The sequence below is a fragment of the Larimichthys crocea genome, chromosome VI (genome assembly GCF_000972845.2).
Source record: "Larimichthys crocea isolate SSNF chromosome VI, L_crocea_2.0, whole genome shotgun sequence".
Lineage (NCBI taxonomy): Eukaryota > Metazoa > Chordata > Actinopteri > Sciaenidae > Larimichthys > Larimichthys crocea.
Window position 1 is genome coordinate 7,585,466 of NC_040016.1, and position 15,139 is coordinate 7,600,604.

A 15,139-nucleotide genomic window follows, 5' to 3' on the forward strand; every position below is an offset into this window, starting at 1 on the left:
TCTGGAGTTGGTGTGCTGGTCCTGAGAAACTGCCTCATCCTTTCAGCATCTTAGTTTGTGCAGCAAACCCACAACATAGCTAACATTAGTGACTTGCTGTGTTGTTATTCACTCGATTCGATTGGGTTTCTCCAGAATGGCACAGTCCGCCTTGGGTGCATGACTGGTGTCTTGTTTTTTCCAACCAAACATACTCGAAAGTATTAAATTTGATATTTTGCTTGCCAAAGAAAAGCATAAAATATTTAGATTTAAGAAGTTAGAACTAAAAAAGAATGACTAAAATTATCAAAATAGTTGAACTTACATCTGTACTATAATACTACTTAGTGAGTGCTGAAACAAAGACTTTCAAAGGATATGCTTCTTACGTCCAAGCTGAAATATAAAACAGATGGACTGGAAGGAGGTCAGAGTTAGGAGGTCACAGTGTGTATGTATATATTTCAGAACATCACATAGAGAGGTTTGCACCGTCCTTGCTCAGAAAAGACACCGGGGTCAAGAACAATATTTGTTATTCCAGTGGTGGTGAATAAATCAAATTTCTTAAGGTATTCAGAAAACTCCCAGAGGAGAGAGACGTTTTGATACGTGGATGTGTATTAATTTAGCTGTGATTGACAATCAGAGGTGAACGTCTAAGGGACAACTGTGGGAACTGACTTGAATGCGAAGAAGAAAAGGTAGGTTACAGGAAAAAAGAGGACAAAGGCACAGATGAGACAGCAAGCGGAAAAGGATACAAAGAAAAATGGAACAAAGGATATTTAAAAGAAGTTAGAAGTTACTTAAAGGAAGAATCTTTGACACAGAGAAGTGCTTTAAATGGCTACAAGCATAAAACCTATACAATTAAGAAGCATGACCATCACTTCCCAGAAAGTGGCTTGGGAGTTTACAAAGATAGCCTCCATGCCTCATCTAACAGCAGAGGTGGGACCACAGACATGGTGGTTTGGAGGCTGAGCTAATATTGTTCATTAAAATGCATCAGAATAATGCTGTTACACAAGAGATGCTGCAGGCTGTTTGGCATTTATTATAGAAGAGACGGTCAACAAAGGGAAACCCCTTTCCTCTCAACTCTGTTTTATTGGCTGGTAATTCATCTTCAAAAAACTGATACAAGCTTCTGGTGTAAACACTTTCACCTACAGGTTCACAGTTTTGCTGTAAAAGAAGACAAGACAAGATTTTTTCTGTACTATATGTCAGCATGAGCTGAAATACCAGCATGTAGTCTCCTTGTGCTATTTCAACCAAAGAGGAGCAGTCTCTACACTTTGTGAGGCCACAATGCTTTGCTATAATGACACAGCCATCAGGATGGCGAGGTCAGCCTGTTTGTCTCTCCAGCACTACTACAGAGCATAATATTTCAACAAGAACTGGCAATATTTACTGTGGATAATTGTCAATCAAGAGGATGATTGCTAATGATCTCAGTGATCCACTGGCCTTTGGACACTTTACTTGTGCACAAGTGGTAAATTCTGTGCTAGGAAATAGCAAAGCAACAATTCATTGCTCTCTCTCTGAACTCTCTGGAACATTTTTATTTTAGACACTGCTTGATCTTTACTCATACCACACAACTGTGAACTTTGCGACAATAAATGGCATAATCTAATTAGTCAAATCCATACTGAAGGGGGGATAAGCGTCAGTTTGTTGTTGATGTTTATCCCACTCCTTATTATTGTGTGGTGTAATGAACAATGAATGACCATTGGGGGTTTAAACTTTAATACCAGCCTCGCACTTAGCTAAGATAATGACAGACCAATGTTTCACTAATAGAAAGTATGGGCACACTGTAGGTGGATGTCTGGACAGAATATGGAAGTCTTCTTGGATACCCCAAAACCACAAAGACCATATTATCCTGAATCATCTCACTGCCAAACAAGATGAACAGCCATGTTAGACACAGCAGTGCTTTCAGCTAAATGTTCACAATGCTAATGACGACTTTTAGCAGCCATAATGTTTACCATGTTGGCCATTATAGCTGAGTGTTTCCTCATTTCTTCATTGTCCGATTAGCACTAAAGTCCAACTACTGAAGTTATTACAATTCATCCTGTGGGAGACATGAACAATGAATGAACATGAATAATATATCTCTCATTTTTATGAATGGATATCTACATATTAATGCCAAATCCGTAGGCAAAGGGGCCAAGATTTTGGCACCAGGCGAGTTCTGGTTTCCGTTTCTGGTCAGAGTAGTACATTTGAGTGGGCTTTGATTGCATCAGTCCGTGTGGACAGCGGACGAAGCAGAATGCATTGGATAAAATGCAATCTTGGAACTGACGATTGGGCTTTTTATTAGTGTTTTTCTTTTTTCTTTTTTTAATGTCATTCATGTGTATCAAGTTTCTAATCAGACTGCAAAGGACGTCTTGACCGGGAGATTCGTCATATGTTCTCTGGATATCCACTGGCTACACCGAAAATCAAGACACATTGGCTGTTACTGATGAGCTTCAAGATTGATCCATTTTATAGGTGCTGAGACATTTCACTAAAGAAAACTTGAATGTCAACTCCATTGGCACTAAAGTAAGGGGATAAACAACGTCAGTGAGTTTCACTATCAGTCTGAATTAAGTTTCAGTGAGTCTGGACCACTGCAACAACTGGTGCAGCACCGGTTAAAGTTTTTTGCACCGTCTTTCCTAACCCTAAAATAAACCATGTACAACTTTTTATGATACACCACCATCCTATGGCTTATTCTCAGACATAACCAGTTTTCTCTGAATCTAACTTTCTGCTTTGATGATCCAGTAACTGCACTTTTTTCCCCCGTTACCCCGGTAGGATCCATAATTCCAGCGGCTGGATTCATGCGACTCAACACAGCCGTAGACATCAAATGCTTTGCATCAGCAGTGCCTGAGACAAAATACAGCGAAAACACAATTCGCTGATGGACACAGAATGACACTTAAGATGGATGAGTCTTTAAAAGGGGGTGGTGTGTGGAAGACAGGCGGGTTACAACAATCAGATGTAATGGATGAAGGAAAAGTATGTGACTGCGTTAAATAAAAAACACCGACATATTTCCCTGAACTTGAATAAATTCGGTTAAAGTGGTTCTTTATCTCCTCAGGACAATCCTGCAACCCTCTTAGCTGTGTTTCTTTACAAGTGAGTGTATTATGGTTAGTGTGAAAATGAGTAGATATCTTTTACAATTCCTCAAAATAATCCATTAAAATGCATTCACAATAGCCAGTTAGGTGCAAAGTGTGCAGGGTGAACATGCATATGTTTTTTGTTTTTTTTCTCCGCTGTTAAAAGGGGCATACTAAGCTGCAGCATTATTTAGTGTGGATGTGTGGATGGAGGAGTAGTAGGGAGCGCATTGGACCATGGGGAGTGGTCACATGACAGTATCAGCATGTTCGATTTAAAAGAAAGGAGAAGAGAGACTTGAGCATCAGATGCGGGCTGAGGATTTGACTGAACAGCATCTCTCTCTCTCTCTCTCTCTCTTTCTCGCTCTGCCTCCAGCAGACTGCTCACATTTTTATCCCCCCTCCACCGATGCGACAATAATTATTTCCTCCCCTTCAGCTTTTGCAAATTTCCAAATCACACACACACACACACACACACACACACACACACACACACAGAGACACACAGACAAACCTTTTGTTGCTCTCATCGTCATAACAACAGCGAGGAAGCGCGTCCACACAGATCACCTCTCGTAATTCTCGCCCCCCCAAAAAAGGTAAGAGAGAATAACTTTTTAAAGCAATCGTTTATAGACATAATTATTATTGTTCCATGTGGGTGCATCTCGCGTTGTTCCGCGTGGTCCAAACCCAGTGAACTACTGGATTTCCACAGTTTATGTATCTGGATAAAATAAATAAATGTAATGCTTTCTCTGGCTGAACACGTGCACCTGACAAAAGAAGGAAAAAATCTGTTATTCATTAATGTAATAAGTGCTTATTTTAAACTAAAGCTATAGGATTACTTACAGCTACAGCAGCAGCCTAATTAAACATTTGATGTGTAATTAATTCCGCCTTTGTCAGCAAATCTCCCTCATTTCCAATTAGCAATCCACAAATAACTCGCTAAATATAGGAAAATGCAATCAATTTAAATGTTTCCATGCAGCAGGAAATCCTGATTAAACTAAGCTACAAATCTTTATTTTGATTTGCTGTATTATAGCTGTAGGCATTTTTGTATTATATGTTTGAAACTCAAAGACGGAGAAAATATTACAGATCCTCATTCTTTTTATTTCCCTTTTTAATTGTCATCCATTTGTCATATGTCATTACTGTATATCCCATAAACGGGACATCATCCTGGTTACAGAAATGAGCTTTTGTTTTCTGTCTTCTCGTGGACATTTACTACTATGGAGTATCGTATTCAACAGCTGTTGGAAAGCTGTGGTAGCACTTGGCAGCTCCTGTGTGAATGTGTTAAGTATCTAATTACTCAGAAATATCGGAGAGTACTGAGGAGAGACGCATAAAATCAGGATGGATAGAGATGTCAGCCATCTCATCACCAGACTCCACTAGTTTTCTGGACACTAGTTTGTCCCATCAGAAAATAAAGAGGAGTGAGCAGTTGATTCAGTATTAATGTAACTGCTTCCCTAGTCCATTTGGGGAACATGTCTGGGAACAGTCAGAGATGCAGCTCTTGTCCTAGGCGTCCTGTACATACCATAACCTCGCTGCACACTAGTCCATCACCTTTACTGAGTGTCATACTGGCCCTTTTCTTCTGCAGAACCTATAAGACAGCCCTGATCATTTTTTTTCTTGGAAAACAAGGACAGTTTCTCTGCCAGGAGGGCTGTGGCGCAGGAGGTGGAGTGGGTTATTCATTAATCACAGCAGGGTTGGCGTTTCAATCTCCATCCCATGTGTCCTTGGGCAACACACTGAATCCTCCAGGTTTCTCCCAACCAGCACCTTTATGGTAGCTGGCTGCCATTGGTGCGTGAACAGATAAATGAGAGGCAAATTGTAATGCTATATACATAAATAGGCCTGTCATGATAATTATGAATTAGTTTCTACAGCCCTGATTCGCAGCTAACAACAGCTAAGACGTTGTGTAAATAAAAATCTGGCCAGGAGGAGAATGTGACGCCCATTATTTCCAAGAAATAATTTGAAATGTGGACTCGTTTTTTCCACTTTACATCAATCCAGGTCAGATGAGTTCAGGCCCAGATAAGTCAGCGGTATTACAGGATGTTGTTGATATATGGCTTTTTGTTACTGCTGTTAACTGTTACTTAAAGTGTTTGTAGTAATAGCCTTTATATAATTATATATTTTTGTTGGTTTTTATTGCAGTGCTCCCTAAGGGGTCTAAAATCACAGGCATTCAATGTTGGATTTACAGCTTTACTTCTGACATGCTGAGATTTTTCTCGATTCTCTGAATCCTTTTATTTTATTATGGATTGTAGATGGTGAAAGCCGGAGAACCTTTGCCCCATCTTAGATGAACCTGAGATGGGCTGAATATAGCCTGGGTGCTCAAACAAGCCACTTGTGGCTATGCCTTTCATTTTGCACAACTTTAAACCTTAATGTAATTTGAATGGGGTAAGTTAAATAGAAATTCAGACTCAGTACAGTTGTCATGAACGGGGAAATTAGCTTAGAGACAATTTTTTTTATTTGCAAACATGTTTATTTCTGCTGTGAAGTTTGGCATTTTAACATGGGGGCTCATTGAGACTTATTCTGGAGTCAGCCTCAAGTGGCTATTTGAGGAACTGCAGTTTTTGTGCTGCTTGGACAAAATGCGATACTGACAGTATCCTCTAGTGGACTGGTGGGTGTATTATACACATTTTTTCATAGCAGATTGTCTCAAATTTATAGTTGAAATGAACCACCAACTCTCCACTCGAATCAATGAACACAGAAGAAAATCATTCATTTTCACTCTCATTCTGTGGCACTTAGTATGTAAACAAAACAAGGCGATCAGCACAGACACTTTCTACTCTGAAAGCAAATGGAGTCATTTATCAAAACCAAACCTTTTGCATGAATGGAAGATTAAATACATCCTGCTTTCTGTAGCCGCTTTGTTGTTCTTTCTGTGAATGTTGCAGCAGATATGCTGCCTGTTTCTCTATTGTCATGTCCATGATTTATGTGGCCCACATAATGTATTTCCAGTAATCTTAAAGCTTTCAGTTCCTCTTTGCACACATAGTATTCTATAATAACTTCCACCTTGTGGACTTTTCATACATCTTTACACATGCATGACAAAAAATGGAATGATGTAAGTGTTCATATGCAGATATTGTTTGAATGACCCACAGCCAAAAACTACTGACTTGTACTTTTATTGTCTTTATAGGAAATGCCAGTAACTCTAGGTGAATGTAATAAATAAATGATATAAAGTACTATAAGGTAGAGTACTGTAGCTATGAAAGATAATTAGAAAATGCTATGTACATTCAGTATGTGCATTTCTATCGAAGTATTTCTATCAGAATTTCTATCAAAGCATTTTGCATCCCCCTGGAAGCAGTTGAGAAAACACAACATTGTCACTGAGCTCTGACATTTAAAAATGACACAGATTGGCAGGTTAAGGATGCAATTAATAAAGATCAAAATTTAAGACTCTCTGAGGCTATAAATGATACACCACTGGCCTGGTTTTGATGAATCCGTTAGGAAGGGTGCCTGTTGTTAATGACTAGCTGGAGGGGTTCCTGCATTATTCATAAGAGATGCAAAGTGTTTTGTTGCCTTTTGTCTCTTATTTTCCATTCTTTATGATGACACAGAAAACCTAGAACAGGACTGGAAGGCATGCCAGAGTCTATCTGGGAATTATATCTTTGCATTTAACTTAATTACCCAACCAAACAGACTTCAAAATCTTAAAGTGCTCACTCTAGGTTTTTCTTTTCTTCCACTTCCATTTGTCTTCAACATCTAGAAACTGAATCAGCTTTTCTGAATTGTCTTGGATACTGTCTTGGAATACAGATCTCCAATTGAGAATGAAGCTTTAAGAATATATTTTGTTAGATTGTTTCTTTCTGAAAGAGAGAACCAAGAACATATAAATCCATATTTTATTCAATATTAGTTTGGACATTCAATGAAAATACAGTGATTTATTATTTTTAGGCACTGTAAAGGAGTAGAAACACTTCTTTATGATACATTAACATACAAAGAGAAACAGTTGGTTGGAAAAGATGTTGTATATGTCTCTGAACATTAGTGTTTTTATGACTGACAAGTGACCTACCTCGAGTCGCACGTCCTCATTTGTCTGCACATACACACAAGTGACATTTTTGATTCTTAAGTTGAGTCATCCTACACTGAAACAAAATAATCTCTCAGTTTCCTCATTCTGTCATCTGACACTGAAAGAAAGATGCAAGGGACATTTCTTAAAATTAAAAAACAACATTGTGTAGAAATTACCTTTGTGATTTAGCACCTAGTTTCAGAGTGCAAAATCACTGTCGTTAATTAAATAAAAGGCTGTACACGTGCATTTGTTCTGATTTTATTACTTATGATCCAATAGTAATTAGAATTTTGAAACCAAGCAAGTGCAACAACACAAGACATAGCAGCCAGCTGATATTACTTAGTAGTCCAACAACAAGAAGTCCAGCTCGGCAGCTTCTTACTATGCCACTCTCTCCTTTTCTTTCTGTAGCTTCCTCTGTCAATGTCCTCTTTGGTCCCTTTGCCATTAGCTATGTCCATAGAGGCTACCGAGCCTGGTTACATTGCCGGCCTGCCCAGCTCCGGTTCTTGCACTGGCTCCGCTCCTCATCAGTAACATTGATGACTTACTGAGCTCACATTCTGGACAGCACAGCTAACAAACTGAGCTTAAATTAGCACACACACACACAGCACATGCAGCAGCTATAGTTTGCAGCAGTGTACTTTCCTGTCCATCAGGAAACTCGAGACACCAAAGAAAAAAAGAAATGGATGTTCCTTATTTAATGTTTGTACTCCTCCCCCTCTCGTCCCATCAGGGACAGAGACTATAAACTTGTGTTGTTTCTAGTCTATTTTTGGTCACATAAAACCATCTGTGCTTGTCTCCACCTGAAGATAATCAAAATAGCGAACAATAGCACGATAGTATACTGTTTACATTACAGTAATCATTAATGAGTTACCCCATTGATTTCCCTGAAAGAACTTCCCGCTGCTGTACTAAAGGAGAATCAATGCCACTTTTGCCCAACAGGAAATCTATTGCTTGACTCTGCTGAAGAACTGTGTATAGGTCAATTTATAGCTGTCCTGCCACATTTAAATTGTAAGGTACAAACAAAAAAGGTCTGTCTTTCTCAGGAAAAGCCATCTCACTTCTGTGCAAGGACAAAAATTACTGTCAGACTGTAGCAAAAACATTTCTCTCTCAGTTTTCAAGAATCAACATCCAGTCATTTTCTCAACCAAATGTAATGCAGTTTTTTTTTTTAAAAGCGCAAGTGGATTTAGCAAGGGTTGGTCTAATACAGCGACATTCCTATAATGTAAAGTGCAAGAACGCAACAGGACAAAGTGAGTGAGTATGAGTGGGAATGTGCCAGTTAAGGGCTGCCAAGGACATGAGATGCAGGTTGAACAACATGTTAATATGGTGTGCTTTGGAGGGTTTCTCTTGTTGGGTGCGACAGTATAAAAACCCTGCCATATGACGAGTGCTGTGCTTGTGTACACAACAGGGTGTTCAAGGCACCACTTTTCCATTTAAATTATGCAACATTATGCGACATTTTGTCAGGGCTGAATATGTCCCAGGCAACTGCAGAGCAGATGAGGGAAGTGGGAACAGGTGTGAAGATGGGTGGGGCAGTCAGTGATGTGAAGAGGGGGGAAAGTCCAAGAGATGTCTGGTGAATGGATGGAAAAAGACTGAAAGGGCCCGGGGGAAATGGGAACATGGTTGTAGAGGAGGGACAGAGAGAGAGAGAGAGAGACTGTGACACATTGAGATAACTGGAAGCCTGTTGGGAATGAATATAGAAGGGCCATCACTCCCAGAGATACATTTGAGCGTTAAGGTAAAGTCTGAGAACTAGTTGTGTGGGGAAAGTTTCTAGATTTGCTTGAATAGTTTTAAATTAGCATAAACACAGTGAAGAGAAGATAAGAACAGCAGTTAAAGTTCAAACTGTTGCCCACTAGTCTGCACAATTACAGACACCTACACTTAATTGACCCTAATTGCGTGTCTTGCTGTGACTCCATTATATCAGCTAGCTGTGCAGCTCTGTCTGTCTCCTAAAGGTGCAGGTCACAAATCACTAGTTTTAAGTCTTCCATTGTAAGACCACAGATGATGGTCCCTTTGAAGCTAATAGCTTTCCTATTTTCGCACAAGAGTCTGTCTTACCCTATTCAGGGTTACAGTACATTTATATTCACTTAGAAAATAAATGAACGATTACCGCAAAGGTTAGCTCTTCTTTTTCTTATGTGAGTTTTATCACTGCTTAGTTGATTCTTCTATTTAATATTTGCCTCTGCACTATATAAATAATGCTATAATAATACGGTGCAGGTGAATCAACAGATGGGATAAGACAGAAAGCTATATATAATTGCTGTTTCTTCACGACAAAAGTTAGCTTTAAAACACAAATAAGTAAACAAACATGTTTTTTTTTTTTAAATATCCCTTTTATAAGAGAGAGAATCACTGTAATACAGCTCTTTGCAAGTCTGTTCGTGGTGTTATAAGCCCGAGAAACAGAGGCTACATTCATGAACAGGAAACCTTTTAGGTATTCTGTGGCACTATCAGAGATCCCATTTCATGTAACTGCTTTATTGCCAGATGGAAGCACTAAACCAGTCCAATCCTTTCCATCTTCTAATGCTGTACTCTCCACAACTTGCACTCTCCCAAATCCAGGTCTGAGATGAGAGTTTTTGGAGGAGCACTATTTGTTTTTTGTATTGTTGCCACTGATTTGTTCATTGATGCTTTGCCACTGTGGTCCACAACACCATGGAATCCATTATCCTTCAGGCATCAGTGCCGTGACAGAGACGGAGCATGTTATCAAAAATTCCTCCACCTTCATTACATTCTTGTTTGCCTGGACCACGCATTATGCAGCCCATTCTCACACTTTCACATTTTTTTTCTCTGTGAGGTCAACAAATCCATCCATCTTCACTTCCTCAGCTGCAGAATGGATATGTGATTTCATCTAGAATCACTCCTGCTACTGCTGAGAAGCTTCAGCCTATAGGTGCTCGGAGAAGAAAATCAGATTTCAATTAACGCGAGACATTTTGTGGCGAGGAGTTGTATTGGACATCTGTGAAACATGAGGAGTGGCATTATCTTAATAGCTAAGACCTGGGACTATGAGTGTGAACAATGTTAATTTGCAGACAGTGATTGTGCACAAGCTTCAGTCTGATAGCTCTTGCTTTATCTCTCTTCTCAATACTTATCCACCTGTTTGTTTATCAGTGGCTTCATTTGTATTGGAAGATTCATCCTACAGTATGTTCAATTTTCTCTTCCCATATTGGGCTTATTTTCTATAGATTATATTAATGTAGAGGCTGAGATTCGTGGCCTACATTGTATTAAAAAGGATGTATTTTACATCAGTGATATGACCCGACTTAAATGATATTTAAGACAATGACATTGCTAGAAAATGGTGTTATATTTATGGCGATTGCTACAGTTGGACAGTTATAGTAATAATGACAATATCACTGACTGACCACATGTAATGCTGCTGTTAAAAGCTTTAGCTGCTTAAAACATTAACATTAGTCTCACAGACTGAAATGAGCTGCTTTACTGCTCTGAATTCTTGAGGTCAAAATTCGCTGGGAGATTTGACGTGAGGTTAGTTGTAGGTCACTTATGTCTTTCATGAGCAGCTATGAGCAGCTAGCAAGATATGATTTAGTTGTGTTCTTCCACCAATCATATTTGGCCTGATTTTACAGAAATTGGCATACAGAAGGCATAATAACCAGACAAACAGCCAAAGGTTTCTTTTGTTTTACAACCTTACTGAATAAATATTAAGTAAATTTACTAGGAACACATTGTAGCCGTTACATAGACATCAGGACAATCACCCATTCACACACCGACATCACAGCCATCAGGGTTTCATATCTTGCTCTTTAACTGTCAGAGGAATCGAATGAGTGACCGTCCGATTATCAGACAACTCACTCTGCCACAGTGGCCCTGCAGTGCAATGCATTTTTTTTGTCTGGACTAACTAATTTTACTTCTGTCCGATTCATTGGCATGTATGTGCTTTACTCACTGGATGTAGTCAGATGCTATCTATATAATAAGCTTCATTTTTAATTACAGATTATTATTTTCATTTTATCTAAAGTTGCATGTAACCTAAGAAAGCAGAGATCATACTGTATAAATAATATTGTAATTTGCCTTTGTTATTTATCATTATTGGATTCAATCACCCCCTCCTGGAGCTGCCACCTTACCGCGGTGGAGGGGTTTGCGTGTTCCAATGATCCTAGGAGCTATGTTGTCGGGGGCTTTATGCCCCTGGTAGGGTCACCCAAGGCAAACAGGTCCTAGGTGAGGGTCCAGACAAAGCGCAGCTCAACATCTCCTGATGAAAATGACAACGCCTGAGGAAAGAACTACAACACATGCTCCTCGTCGAACAAGCTACCCAAAGATACCTAATCATGCGCATCCTCCTCCGCCTTGTGCGTGAACATTAATTGTAATCATTATGAGTTACCCCATTGCATTTCCCTGAAAGAACTGCCGCTTGCGCTGCTACATGAGATCGATGCCACTTTTGCCTAGCAGGAAATCTATGCTTGACTCTGCTGAAGAACTGTGTAGACGTCAATTTATAGCTGTCCTGCCACATTTAAATTGTAAGGTACAAACAAAAAAGTCTGTCTTCCAGGAAAATCCATCTCACTTCTGTGCAAGGACAGAAATTATTGTCAGACGGTAGCAAAAACATTTCTCTCTCTCAGTTTTCAAGAATCAGCATCCAGTCATTTTCTCCACAAAATGTAATGCAGTTTTTTTTTTTAAAACGCAAGTGGATTTAGCAAGGGTTGGTCTAATAGGCAACATTCCTAAATGTAAAGTGCAAGAACGCAACAGGAAAAAGTGAGTGAGTAGGATGGGAATGTTGCCAGTTAAGGGCTGCCAAGGACATGAGATGCAGGTTGAACAACATGTTAATATGGTATGCTTGGAGGGTTTCTCTTGTTGGGTGCGACAGTATAAAAACCCTGCCATAGACGATGCTGTGCTTGTGACACACAGGGTGTTCAAGGCACCACTTTTCCATTTAAATTATGCAACATTATGCGACATTTTGTCAGGGCGAATAGTCCCAGGCAACTACAGAGCAGATGAGGGAAGTGGGAACAGGGTTGAAGATGGGTGGGGCAGTCAGTGATGTGAAGAGGGGGGAAAGTCCAAGAGATGTCTGGTGAATGGATGGAAAAAGACTGAAAGGGCCCGGGGAAATGGGAAATGGTTGTAGAGGAGGGACAGAGAAGAGAGAGAGAGACTGTGACACATTGAGATAACTGGAAGCCTGTTGGGAATGAATATAGAAGGGCCACACTCCCGAGATACATTTGAGGTAGGTAAAGCGGAGAACTAGTTGTGTGGGGAAAGTTTCTAGATTTGCTTGAATAGTTTAAATTAGCATAAACACAGGTGAAGAGAAGATAAAAACAGCAGTTAAAGTTACAAACTGTTGCCCACTAGTCTGCACAATTACAGACACCTACACCTAATTGACCCTAATTGCGTGTCTGTGCTGTGACTCCATTATATCAGCCAGCTGTGCAGCTCTGTCTGTCCCTAAAGGTGCAGGTCACAAATCACTAGTTTTAAGCTTTCCATTGTAAGACCACAGATGATGGTCCTTGAAGCTAATAGCTTTCCTATTTTCGCACAGGTCCCTCTTACCCTATTCAGGGTGTACAGTACATTTATATTCACTAGAAAATAAATGAACGATTACTGCAAAGGTTAGCTCTCCTTTTTCTTATGTGAGTTTTTATCACTGCTTAGTTGATTCTTCTATTTATATTTGCCTCTGCAATATATAAATCATGCATAATAATACGGTGCAGGTGAATCAACAGATGGGATAAGACAAAAGCATATATAATGCTGTTTTCTCCACGACAAAGTTAGCTTTAAAATACAAATAGTTAAACAAACATGTTTTGTTTTTTTTTAATCCCTTTTATAAGAGAGAGAATCACTGTATACAGCTCTTTGCAAGTCTGTTTCGGGGTGTTTATAAGCCGCAGAAACAGAGGCTACTTTCATGAACAGGAAACCTTTTAGGTATTCTGGGCACTATAAGAGATCCCATTTCATGTAAACTGCTTTATTGCCAGATGGAAGCACTAACAACCAGTCCAATCCTTTCCATCTTCTAATGCTGTACCTCCACAACTTGCACTCTCCCAAATCCAGGTCGTGAGATGAGAGTTTTGGAGAGGCACTATTTGTTTTTGTATGTTGCCACTGATTGGTTCATTGATGCTTTGCCACTGTGTCCACAACACCATGGAATCCATTATCCTTCAGGCATCAGTGCCGTGACAGAGACGGAGCATGTTATCAAAATTCCTCCACCTTCATTACATTCTTTTGCTGCCTGGACCACGCATTATGCAGCCCATTCTCACACTTTCACATTTTTTTTCTCCGTGAGGTCAACAAATCCATCCATCTCACTTCCTCAGCGGCAGAATGGATGTGATTTCATCTAGAATCACTCCGGCTCCTGCTGAGGAGCTTCAGCCTATAGTGCCGGAGAAGAAAATCAGATTTCAATTAACGCCAGACATTTTGTGGCGAGGAGTTGTATTGGACATCTGTGAAACATGAGGAGTGGCATTATCTTAATAGCTAAGACCTGGGACTATGAGTGTGAACAATGTTAATCTGCAGACAGTGATTGTGCACAAGCTTCAGTCTGATAGCTCTTGCTTATCTCTTTCTCAATACTTATCACCTGTTTTGTTTATCAGTGGCTCATTTGTTGGAAGATTATCCTACAGTATGTTCAATTTTCTTCCCATATTGGGCTTATTTTCTATAGATTATATTAATGTAGAGGCTGAGATTCGTGGCCTACATTGATAAAAAACAGGATGTATTTTACATCAGTGATATGACCCGACTTAAATGATATTTAACAACGACAGTGCTAGAAAATGGTGTTAATTATGGGCATTGCTACAGTTGGACAGTTAGTAATAATGGACAATATCACTGACTGACAACATGTAATGCGGCTGTTAAAAGCTTTAGCTGCTTAAAACATTAACATTAGTCTCACAACTGAAATGAGCTGCTTACTGCTCTGAATTCTTGAGGTCAAAATTGCTGGGAGATTTGACGTGAGGTTACTTGTAGGTCACTTAGTCTTTCATGAGCAGCTATGAGCAGCTAGCAAGATATGATTTAGTTGTGTTTTCCACCATCAATTTGGCCTGATTTACAGAAATTGGCATACAGAAGGCATAATAACCAGACAAACAGCCAAAGGTCTTTGTCACAACCTACTGAATAAATATTAAGTAAATTTACTAGGAACACATTGTAGCCGTTACATGACATCAGGACAATCACCCATTCACACACCGACGTCACAGCCATCAGGGTTTCATATCTTGCTCTTTAACTGTCAGGGGAATGAATGAGTGGACTGTCCGATTATCAGACAACTCACTCTGCCACAGTGGCCCTGCAGTGCAATGCATTTTTTGTCTGGACTAACTAATTTTACTTCTGTCCGATTCATTGGCTGTAGTGTGCTTTAACTCACTGGATGTAGTCAGATGCTACTGTATCTATATAATAAGCTTCATTTTTAATTACAGATTTATTATTTTCATTTTCTAAAGTTGCATGTAACCTAAGAAAGCAGAGATCATACTGTATAAATATTATTGTAATTTGCCTTTGTTATTTATATTATTGGATTCAATCATGCCATTGGCAAGAGCCACATGTAATTTTAATTACTACTAACAACATATTATTTGTATATTATTTGTATCAACCTGTACAGCACTTTGGCACA

At 39.4% G+C, this 15,139-nt stretch overlaps 1 protein-coding gene across 1 annotated transcript in view; it reads left to right on the forward strand.

Annotated features, from left to right (window-relative positions):
* Positions 1–3,435: 3,435 nt before the first annotated feature.
* rap1gapb (RAP1 GTPase activating protein b) overlaps positions 3,436–15,139 on the forward strand; it is a 92,749-nt gene continuing 81,045 nt past the window's right edge. The window contains exon 1 of the mRNA XM_027279616.1: positions 3,436–3,757. The gene's annotated coding sequence lies outside the window, so the exon portion shown is untranslated. The remainder of the gene's footprint in view (positions 3,758–15,139) is intronic.